Raw genomic sequence first — 11604 nt, 5'->3', positions numbered from 1 at the left:
TCACCAGGGACACATTGTCTTATAGTTAAGTCTAGAAATCTAGTCTGTCCTCCAACTTTGTTATTCCTTCCTACTGTGGTGCATGGGCTCTGGATTGATAAACCTGCGTGTGAAGGCAAACTTCCAAGCTCATCATTATTTCTAGGAACTGGCCGTGGGAACAGCAATCTCTTCATGGTCAACAAGATAGCACAACATGAGAATTACAGAGAAGAAAAAGGCATGATGAATACAGTTGGCACTCTGATGCTTTGACATCATGTTAAGGAATCTCTGCGGCGATGATAAGGGGATTTGTGGAGAGTAGGGTGTAAGTTTTCCTGAAAAGCACAGAAAAAAATTATATAAGAATAGAAAAGAGTGACACAAGTAGAAATATTAGGGGCCCTTCTGGGCTGGCCAAACCTAAGTTTCTCATTTATATGGCCCCGACCAAGGAGTTGATCTGAAATTCCCAGGGTTTCTAACAGTATCTTGGTGGGGTTGTAGATTGTTAAAAGTGTGCATATATATAGTTGTTTGTTTGTTTTGTTTTCTTTCAATAATACTACCTTGGTGTGTGTTGGGGGGTCAAGCTGGCAGGTCTAGGTTACACTATTGGGAATATGAACTGTTGGTTTAGTAAAGTCTGTGTGAAGAGTCGTGGTGTTGTGCGTAACCAGGGGAAGCGCAGTTGTAGTCATGGTGGGAACCTCAAGGCTTCGTGGAAAGCTGGAGGGGTTAGTAGGGAAAGGCACTGGGAGTGGGCAGTCCTCTCCCCAAGGGGGTCACAGGGTTCACTGGTATGAGGCAGGTGCCCCTGGGGGAAAGCAATACCTCCATTAATTGTTGAGTGGCCCAGATAGTAGTGACCTTGGTTAGATCTCCCTTTGGGCGTGGAGTGTTGACACATACGTGTAGGTGTGTATGTTTCCACAGAGAGCAAGGAGTCAACCAGGATCCTGGCTAAGCAGACAGCAAACTCGGAAACATAGTAGGACCCCTAATCCCAAAGGAAGAAAAGCAGTCAGGGTCTGTGTCCACTTCGTGCCTTAGCAGAGGCAGTCTGTGGGAGTTGCTGGGGCAGAGGTGTGTGTTGGAATGAACTTGTCCCAGGGGTCTCCAGCAGCCAGCTCCCGGGCCATGGAGATGTCATCTGAAATGGGGGCCCGGGTGTGCTTTCCAAACAGATCCCCACTCAGGGAGATGTGGGTGCCATTCTTGTGGCTCCGTGGTGTTGTGACAAGGCTGAGCTGGGGCTCCAGCGTGAGCCTATAGGCAGGGCCTCTGATCTGGCCGATGACTCCGAGTCCTTTGCTACAGTTGTTGGTTTGGTTGGAGATGGCAAAGTGGCGAAGTCTTTGGGTTGTAGGGCTTGTATTAGGCAAACTCGATGCCTGGTTGAAACAATGGCTCACTTGGAGCGTTGGGGCCTTCGCTTAGGAAGCAACGAAATCTTCCAGACAGACAGGTACTGAGATCGGTAGTCGACAGAATGGTGTGTGGTTGCACTTGACAGGTTTTGTGTGTATTTCGTGTGTGTGTGTGTGTGTGTGTGTGTAAGTTTAGCTTTGGATGGACCCTCTAGCAGATGAGCAGCTGCCTGGCCCAGGGGACGATCTCTGATTAACAGGTCCTAGGAGAATAGGTGCCCTCCCTCTGGCCTCCAGTCCTTTGGGAGGGGGGCAAGATTGGAAATTTATAAAGATGGGGGAGACATTATCAGAGGCCTACATATAGTATATAATAAGTCTTTATGACCATGGAGGGGAGACAAATCCCCCTTTAAGTGTAGGAAAGGGAGTGTAGGACATTTTTAAACTTGACATTGAGTTTTGAGTTAGCCAAGGATTTGTTTTTTTTTTAAACTTTTATTTCTTTTTTATTTATTTATGATAGTCACACAGAGAGAGAGAGAGAGGCAGAGACACAGGCAGAGGGAGAAGCAGACTCCGTGCAGCGACCCTGACGTGGGATTCGATCCCGGGTCTCCAGGATTGCGCCCTGGGCCAAAGGCAGGCGCTAAACCACTGTGCCACCCAGGGATCCTAGCCAAGGATTTGAATGAAGAGATATTAAGGCCTGAGGCAAGACTGTTTGGGGTTCATTTGCTGGAGCGGAATTTGAAAAGATTTTTGAGGAAACCATTATGTCTCTGAGCTAAATCTCTCTGACGCCCATCAGGGACATAAGAGTTCGAGTGAGTCCCTTTTCTAGGAGCCCAGTACTGTGTATCTTGAGAAGTGAAATGTGTCCCTGGTTACTACCAGTCCTGTCTGTAGCTCCAGAGGGGTAGGAGCGGGCTGGCCAGGCCTTGCTTTGTGGCCTTAGGATATGGGGAGACAGTTTTGGGCTATCTCTTGGACAAGAGATTCAAATCCTTTACCCTCAGTCAATGGCCCACGTACAGATGGGGCCAGTTGTTGCCCAGGGGGCCAGTGCCACGATATACTGTGTTGACCATTGAGTCCTGACCTTTGCCAGGACATCCTAAGAGGTGAAGAGCAGCAATGTTCCAACGAGTGCTGTCATGGCTATGATTGTTGCCTGTCCAAGTCACACAGTCAACAAGCTCTCACTGAGAGCTGATGTTCATTCAGTTCGTGGGGGGCTCCTGGTTAGCCAGGGGGCCTGGGAGAGGGGGACCTCCCTCCCCGCTGGCAGGAGCACAGGGCTTCTGGCCAGGGACTGGGGACAGGGGAAGCCAGGTGGTTTATGCCGGAGGGCCCAGGCTTGGCTCCTTCCTGTTGTAGGGGGGCCTCGTCAGCTGTGCTGAGCTTGTGGGGTACAATTTCCATGACCCAAGCAAAGGGGCAGCTGCATTTGGAGGGCCTCAGGCTCAGAGTCCCGTGAGTACCTCTATCTGCAGGAAAGCCCAATATGTAGCCAGCAATGTTTTTTTTTTAAAGATTTTATTTATTTATTCATGAGAGACACAGAGAGAGAGAGAGAGAGAGAGGGAGAAGCAGCTCCATGCAGGGAGCCCTACGTGGGACTCGATCCGGGTCTCCAGAATCCGGCCCTGGGCTGAAGGCGGCGTTAAACCGCTGAGCCACCCGGGCTGCCCAGCAATTTTGGTTTTAATGGTGTTTAGCATGAGGCCAAAAGAGGCAGCTTCTTGCCCCTTGGGCAGCTCATGGCCATCCTGGGTGGTTGGAGAGCCCGGGGTGGGGGGTGGGGGTGGGGGTGGGGGTGGGGGCAGGAGAGGAGGTTGCCGGCCTCCAGGGTGAAGGAGTGAGGCCCTGCAGGGAGGGCCTGCTGACTTCATTGGCTCGGATCTTAGAGCCTTTCATTAGAGGGGGGCCTCCGAGGCTGGAGGCTGGGGAGGCTGGGCCGACTGGAAGGAGCAGCCTGAGTTGGATTTCGGCAGAATTTGTCCGTGCGGAGCCCGCCGCCAGGTGCTGGATTCGTAAGCCCTGGGGCAAAGTGTGTCGGGTGACTCTCGCCAGAGGGAGCCGCCATCCACGTGACGTCCCAGCTGTGCTCCTGGAGGAGGGTCGGGTCTTGTCTGCAAGGCTGGCGGGCGGAGGCAAGGCTGTTGAGGCCACACGTAGCCTGGAAAAGGTGTGTGTCCCTTCAGGGGTGAAGGTGGACAGGCTGAGGGGCCACTGAACGTATTAGCCAAACTCTACAGGCGTTGGTTGGGTGGAGTTAATTTTAGCAATATTGGGTATTGGGTGGGGGCTGGGTGCCCATGGCCAGCTCCTCCCCTCTCCCTCCCTTTCACCCTCTCCTTCCCCTCCCCCTCCTCCTTCTCTCTCTCCCCTTCATCTTCTCGCTCCTTCCCCTCCTCCCCCTCCTTCTTCCTGTCCTTCCCCTCCCCCTCCTCCCTCTCTCTCCCCTTCATCCTCTCCCTCCTTCCCCTCCTCTCCTTCACCCTCTCCTTCCCCTCCCGCTCCTCCCCTCTCTCTCCCTTTTACCGTCTCCCTACTTCCTCCCTCCCTCCAAGTTCTCTGTGGATGTGATCCCTCCTACCCCACTAGATCAGAGGAGGAGTGGGGCTTTAGCAGACAGCACAGCTACGGCCTTTGGCCTTTGCCGCAGGACCTGTGCGGATGCCAAGGTGCCCAAGGGGGGTGCCCTTCACTCTCAGTGTGTGGTTCCAAATTCATGGGTACCTCTAAGGAGTGCTCCCCACCTGCTCCCCTGGACAGGCTGATAGGTAGGGAGCTCCGCACCTCAGTTTGCCCACCCCCTGTCAGCGCTGCGGGCTCAGGTGCCGCCCCGGCCCTGGGGGGAGGCAAGGGATACCTGTCCCTCGGAGGATCCCCTCCTAAACTAGGACCTGAAGAAAAGGGGTGCCCGGAGCGTCGTCCTGGAATCTTGGCACGTAAGGGCTCTGGTCAGAACCTAGGGAGGACCCGGCCTCCGAATTCTAGGGTGGGATCTGTGACCACGGGGTGGTGGTGGGGGCAGCGGCCCCAGCAGGTGGCCCGGGCCGCTCGCGGCTGGTGCGGGCAGTAGGTGGGCCCGGGCAGGCGGCCTCCTGCTCCCTGGGCTCCTTGCTTGCGATGTTGGTGTGATACTGTTCGGGTGGGTGAGGCCTCAGCTCGGGAGGCGGCTGCCACGGGCGAGATGCTTTGCTCCGTACAGTTCCCAGGAGCAGGGGGGACACGCCTGCTGTCACCTGTCACCCCACTGGCCAGGCGGAAGGTTGGGGGGGCGGTGAGGAGGGGAGGCGGGGAAAGCCTGGGCAGGGTAGACAGGTTAGGACCGGCCACGGATCATCTCTTTCAGCTGCCTGTCCCCAGTCCTCGGCTCCCTGGCTGAGGGGGACCCTGGCCCCCCTGTGAGCCGCGGCTGTGGGTTGGCGGGTGCGCAGGAAGGCTCCCGGGCTCCGCACTTACTGTCGCTAGGGACTGGTTAGCCCTGCGACGGGCGGTCTCTTCAGGCTCGGGGGTGACAAAGCGTCAGAAATACAGAGATTGGGGTGCTGGCTGGCTCTGTCGGTGGAGCGTGCGACTCTTGATCTTGGGGTCGCGAGTTTGAGCCCCACACCGTGGGTAGTGATAACTTAAAAAAAAAAAGAAAAAGGAATAGCAAGTCAGAAGGCCTGAATAGTACCCCGGGTTGGGGTCCGTGGAGCATTTCCTGCTCCACTGCTGCACAGCAGCCCAGGGCGCTCGCTGCCGCGGGTGTCTGTCCGTCCATCCTGCTGTGCGGGGCGGCTGGCCTGGTCTCCAGGAAGGGGCTTCGACCAATAAGGCGGTTATGAACATCCTTACACACGTCTTTGGTGGATGTCTAGTTTCATCTCTTTGAGCCGAGCGCCCCGCCGTGAAATTCCTGGATCACAAGGCCGGTGTAGGGACGCCCAGGGCTCAGCGGCGTCTCTGCGTTCAGCCCAAGGAGTGATCCTGGAGACCCGGGATCGAGTCCCACATCGGGCTCCCTGCACCAAGCCTGCTTCTCCCTCTGCCTGTGTCTCTGCCCCTCTCTCTCTGTGTGTCTCTCATGAATAAATAAATAAATAATCTTAAAAAAAAAAAAAAAAAAACAAGGCGGGTGTATGTGGTGCTTTAAGGAGATGGCCCCGCACCCAAAGTGGTGGAACCAAGCTTCAGTCTTGTTGGCCCCTTAAGCCTTTTCAGGCTGAAGGCTCATGTCTGTCTTCTGATCTGGAGAATCCCTTTATTCCTTGTTTGATGGGATTCATCCATTCTTTCATTCAGTAAATTAGTAGCTATTGAGGGCATCTCTGTCCCGGGCATTAGAGACATCAGGGGCGAACCCACGAGAACAAGAGGCTCTAAAGAAAGAAACAGACAATGATCAAGTATGTAAGTACATGCTATAAAGATTTATTTCAGATAGGGATACTCATCCTTACATATAATTAAATTATAATTATAATTTCGGTGACAGATGACTTCTGTGAAGACACTAAGGCTGCAGAGAACAAGAGCCCCTCCCCTCTGGTAACTGACGGTTTGTTGCCTGTACCCGGGAGCCTGCTTCTGTTTTGTTTTGTTTTTCAGATCCCACACGTAAGCAAAATTGTGCCATATGTCTCTTTCTCTTCACTTAGCATAATACCCCCTAGGTCCGTCCATGTTGTTGCAAATGGCAAGATCTCATTCTTTCTTATGACTGAGTAATATGCCACAGTGTGTGTGTGTGTGTGTGTGTGTGTGTGTGTGTGTAAACCTCTTCTTTACCCATTATCAGTCAATGGACACCGAGGTTGTTTCCACATCTTGGCTATTGTAATTAATGCTGCAATGAACATGAGATGCATATCTTTTCAAATTGGTATTTTCTTGGGTACCTGGGTGGCACAGTTTGTTAAGCATCCAACTCTTGATTTTAGCTCAGGTCATGATCTCAGGGTTGTGAGATCAAACCCCACGTTGGCTCGCACTGAGCGAGGAGTCTGCTTGAGATTCTTGCCATCCCCCCCCCCGCCCCACCACCGATCCCTCAAGCTGCTCTTTCTTAAAATAAATAAATAAGTAAATAAATAAATAAATAAATATATTTTTTCTTTTCTTTAGATAAATTCCAGAAATGGGATTACTGGATCATAGGGTGGCTCTGTTTTTAACATTTTGAGGAACCTCCGTACTGTTTTGCAGAGGGGCTGCACCAGCTGTATTCCCATCAGCAGTGTGCGAGGAGGGTTTCCCTTTCTCTATATCCTCACCATCGCTTGTTACTTCTGGTTTTTTTGTACTAGCCATGGTGACAGGTGTGAGGTGATCTCTCATTGTGGTTTTCATTTGTATTTCTCTGATAATGCATCTTTTCGTGTCCTGTTGGCCATTGGCATGTTTTCCTTGGAAAAATGTCTGTTCAGGTCCTCTGCCCATTATTAAATCAGGTATTTTGTTTTAATATTAAGTTGTGTAAGTTCTTCATATATTTTGTACATTGACCCCTTATCAGATGTATTACTTGCAAACCATCTTCTTCCACTAAGTAGATTGCCTTTTTGTTTTGTTGATTTTTTTCTTTTTTTTTAAATATTTTACTTATTCATGAGAGAGACAGAGAGAGAGAGAGAGGCAGAGACAACACAGGCAGAGGGAGAAGCAGGCTCCACGAAGGGAACCCTACGTGGGACTCGATCCCGGGTCCCCAGGATCAGCCCCTGGGCTGAAGGCACCGCTAAACCGCTGAGCCACTCTGGCTGCCCTGTTGATTATTTTCTTCACCAGACAGAAGTTTCTTAGTTTGATACAATCCCATTAGTTTATTTTACCTTTTGCCTTTTGCTGCCCTTGGCTGGAGACTGGTCCCCCTCCAATACTGCTAAGACTGGTATCAAAGGGCTTCTTGCCTATGTTTTATTATAGAAAATATATTTTTTTAAGATTTTATTTTATTTATTCGTGAGGACACAGAGAGAGAGGCAGAGACACAGGCAGAGGGAGCCTGGTGTGGGACTCCATCCCAGGACCCTGGGATCACAGCTGAGCCAAAGGTAGATGCTCAACCACTGAGTCACCCAGGCGTCCCTAGCTAATTTTTTTCCAGGATATTTATTTATTTAAAAGAGAGAGTGAGTGTGTGAGAGAGAGGGAGAGCATGAGTGGGAGGGGGAGGGAGAAGGAGGCTGCCTGTTGACCAGGGAGCCCAACATGGGGCTCGATCCAAGGACCCCAGAATCATGACCTAAGCTGACAGTAGATGCTTAACTGACTGGGCCACCCGGGTGCTCTGAGAAGATTTTTTTTAAAGATTTTATTTATTTATTCATGAGAGACAGAGAGACAGAGAGAGAGAGAGGCAGAGACACAGGCAGAGGGAGAAGCAGGCTCCATGCAGGGAGCCTGATGCGGGACTCGATCCCTGGTCTCTAGGATCATGCTCTGGGCTGAAGGCGGCGCTAAACTGCTGAGCCACCCGGGCTGCCCAGATTTTTTTTTTTTTATTTTTTATTTTTTTATTTTATTATTTTATTATTTTTATTGGTGTTCAATTTACTAACATACAGAATAACACCCAGTGCCCGTCACCCATTCACTCCCACCCCCCGCCCTCCTCCCCTTCTACCACCCCTAGTTCGTTTCCCAGAGGTAGCAGTCTTTACGTTCTGTCTCCCTTTCTGATATTTCCCACACATTTCTTCTCCCTTCCCTTATTTTCCCTTTCACTATTATTTATATTCCCCAAATGAATGAGAACATATAATGTTTGTCCTTCTCCGACTGACTTACTTCACTCAGCATAATACCCTCCACAGGTAACTTTTACCTGCCCATCTCTGGTTTATTTATTTATGTACTTTGCAAGTGAAATAGCAATAGCCTTTTGTGGCTCTTGAAATGAAAGAGTCATTCTCATTTCTCAACCCACTTCTGCCTTTCCAGTAGCTCCTTTTCCTAGGTGGGAAGTTCTTCCCTTTCTTGGGGTGGGTGCCCTCTTTTCCCTTCAGTGACTCCCTCCTGTGTGGGCTGACTGTGAGTCACGGGCTGTGAGCCTCCCCTGGCTTCAGGCAGGGTCGGGAGGGGCTGTACGGAATGCATTCTGGCCTGTTCTCCGCAAACATGCGTGGCAAAGAGGGCTTTGTGCTGGGGAACAGCGAGTACTACAGTTAAGACTTCGTGGGTGTAGGTACCCCCGCTCCTCACAGGCTGTGGAAGACACCTGGGTCTGCAGTCAGGGTCCCTCGTGTAAGTCAGTGAACTCCCCACCCGGGCTGCTGCTCCTCCCAGGAGAAATGGGAACAGGGAAGATTATGGAGGAGTCACAGAAGTTTGGTTATATATGCAATGTATGATAAAGATTTTTGAAGAAGAAATTTCATTTCAAAAAGGAACTTTTGGGCAGCCAGGGTGGCTCAGGGGTTTAGCACCGTCTTCGGCCTGGGGCGTGATCCTGGAGATCCCAGATCAAGTCCCACGTGGGGCTCCCTGCCTGGAGCCTGCTTCTCCCTCTGCCTGTGTCTCTGCCTCTCTCTCTCTCTCTCTCTCTCTCTCTCTGTCTCTCACGAATGAATAAATAAATAAATCTTTAAAAAAAAGTTCCTTTTTTTTTAAAAAAAGATTTTATTTATTTATTCATAGAGACACAGAAAGAGAGAGGCAGAGACACAGGCAGAGGGAGAAGCAGGCTCCACGCAGGGATCCCGATGCAGGGCTTGATCCCAGATCCTGGAATCATGACCTAAGTCGAAGGCGGCGCCCAACCGCTGAGCCACCTGGCATCCCAAAAAGGAAATTTTTAAAAAAGATTTTATTTATTTATTTGAGACAGACAGAGATAGAGAGAGAGCATGAACAGGTAACAGGGGCAAAGGGAGGAGCAGGCTCCCCACTGAGCAGGGAGCCAGATGTAGGGCTTGATCCCAGGACTCTGGGAACATGATCTGAGCTGCAGGTAGATGCTTAACTGACTGAGCCACCCAGGTGGCCCTTAAAAATGAACGTTATGATTTCTAGAAATATTGGGAAGATAGTATCAAGAATAACTTCCACACCCAACATTGTTTAAGATCTTATAGTAGTATGGTGCGTTTGTTACAATTAGTGGAATCACAGTTGATATTATTATAACTGAAGTCTATATTTTATTCAGGTTCTCTAAGTTTTTACCTAATGCCCCTTTTCTGGTCCAGAATCCCACCCAGGACACCACCTTACAGACAAATAAGTATTCTCTGTCATTGCCAAAACCAGGGGCATGGTGGGGAGGCTATATCACCTGTGCTATGATCAAGTCCATCATCTGGAAGTCAGTTTCTGTGTTTCCGGCTGGCCTCAGGGATGTGGGAATTACTTGGCCGGGGTGTTGGATTGGGAGTCACTGGGCTAGATTCATCTGGGCAGGTTGAGTCCTGGGATAGATGTAGGAAAAGAAGGTTGAGTCTTGGGGTGGTTGAGTCTTGGGGTAGATGTAGGAAAGAAGGTTGAGTCTTGGGGTGGTTGAGTCTTGGGGTAGATGTATGAATGAAGGTTGAGTCTTGGGGTAGAGGTACAAAGGAAGTTTTCTGACCCTGTCCTGGGGTGGAGGGGGCTGGTGGGAGTGATGGTACCCCAGAAGGCAGAGCTGGGACCCAGATCTCACTGAGTGTGACATGGGGGTTAACACACTGACTTTGGGCTTTTCAAGTCAAAGATCAGGGGCTTGTCCCCGTGTTGCTGCTTATTCTTGTGTTCTTAGGCGAGGCCCTCATGAGCTCCGAGCCTTGGTTTACTCATCTGTAAAGTGCCAGCTGGTGGGAGGTCCTTTTGGCTGAGAATAGAACAGGTTGCCCTGGGGAGCAGTGAGTTCTCTGTTTTTGAGGATGTGCAAGCTGGGCCAGGTGACCCCGTTGGGTGCTGCGAGGGGTGGTGGCACCACTAGGCTCTGAGGGTCTTCGTGTTGGACTGGGAATCCAACGTCTGTGCGGGCCCATATTCCTACCCCTAAGCAGGGCAGGTGGCTGGCTGCCGAGGGATGCCCACGCACGGTTGCTTTCCTTTCCAGCTCAGGCCGGGACTGCCTTTGGGCCTGGGCGAGGGGAGGCCTGCCAAGTGTACCACACCCCTGGGCCATGCACTTCCAGGAGACTGGAGGGAGACGCACCATCGTTACCTCCCTGCCTGCGGTACCTTTGGCTGCCAGGCCGGTCTGCTCCCCAGGCGGCTCCCAGCACAGGCCAGCTCCGGTCCTCAGGAAAACCAGCCACACCCTACAATACAAGGCTCCGGAGGAGTGAGAGGAAGAAGAGAGGGATCCCTGAACAGGTGAAAATGAGGAGCCTGGTCTCCCTGTGCCCCCAAACCCTGGACCCTCTATTTTAACAAAGTCAGCGTTCTTCGAGCTCCGAGCGCTTGCATCTGCTCCTCCCTGCAGGGCCAGCACGCTCCCCCTTGGCTGGCTGCCGACTCCTACTCATCCTTCAAGGCCCAGTGCAGAAGGCTCCCCTGCTGGACCTACCTACCCCTGCCTGTGTCATGGCACGTCTCACCCTGAGTCATAATAGGCCTCTTCCGTGTCTGTGTCCCTGTGTCCCTCCATTTTCCTGAAGGTAGGGGCGGGGCTGACTCACCTCCATTTGGTTGCCACAGACACAGCGTCTGCCCGTGGCGTGTCGTGGCGTGAGAGGGCCGGGTGGGGGACGGCTGGGGGAAGGGAGCGTCGCTGTGAACCTCTCCGAGCGCCTTCCGCTCACTGGCACTGTCGCCAGCACTGCACCTCCAGCGCCCCGACCTCCCCCGCCAGCGGGCGCTAACCCGGCAGGTCCCCCGAGGCAGGGGCGGCGGGTCTGGGCCGCGGAGAGCACGGGCGCTCCGCCGGGAAACCGGGCCAGCCCGGCGGGGTTGCGGGGCGGCCCCGCTCGGCCTGGGGGCCGGGGACTCCCGCGGGCCCCTGGGTAATTAGTCCCATTTGCAGCCGAGGTGACCGAGGCTAGGGAGCCGCCGCCGCCCGCCCAGGTCCCGGCCGCGCCGGGGTCCCCGCGGGCCTCCCGGGGGGCGCCTGGCCCCGCCCACGAGAGGCCCCGCCCACAAGAGCCCCCGCCCCGAGCCGCAAACTGGTCTCCGCACCTGGCCCCGCCCACCGAGGCCCCGCCCACCGAAGCCCCGCCCCGAGCCGCGAACTGGTCCCCGCGGGTCTCCCCGCACCTGGCCCCGCCCACCGAGGCCCCGCCCACCGAGGCCCCGCCCACCGAGGCCCCGCCCACCGAGGCCCCGCCCCGCC

At 53.1% G+C, this 11604-nt stretch overlaps 1 long non-coding RNA gene across 2 annotated transcripts; it reads right to left on the bottom strand.

Annotated features, from left to right (window-relative positions):
• Positions 1-3138: 3138 nt before the first annotated feature.
• LOC144321138 (uncharacterized) lies at positions 3139-11383 on the bottom strand. Of its 2 annotated transcripts, XR_013386862.1 has the most exons (5): positions 10955-11383; positions 10489-10594; positions 9625-9757; positions 4231-5728; positions 3139-3534 (listed from the first exon to the last, which is right to left on the bottom strand). It is a non-coding gene; the product is annotated as an uncharacterized LOC144321138 (long non-coding RNA). The 2 variants fall into 2 exon arrangements; XR_013386863.1 differs by lacking the exon at positions 3139-3534 and having other exon boundaries at positions 5481-5728; positions 10498-10594; positions 10955-11365.
• Positions 11384-11604: the final 221 nt, after the last annotated feature.

The sequence above is a fragment of the Canis aureus genome, chromosome 9 (assembly GCF_053574225.1).
Source record: "Canis aureus isolate CA01 chromosome 9, VMU_Caureus_v.1.0, whole genome shotgun sequence".
In the NCBI taxonomy this organism is placed as follows: domain Eukaryota; kingdom Metazoa; phylum Chordata; class Mammalia; order Carnivora; family Canidae; genus Canis; species Canis aureus.
This window is presented reverse-complemented; position numbering and strand designations above follow the sequence as displayed.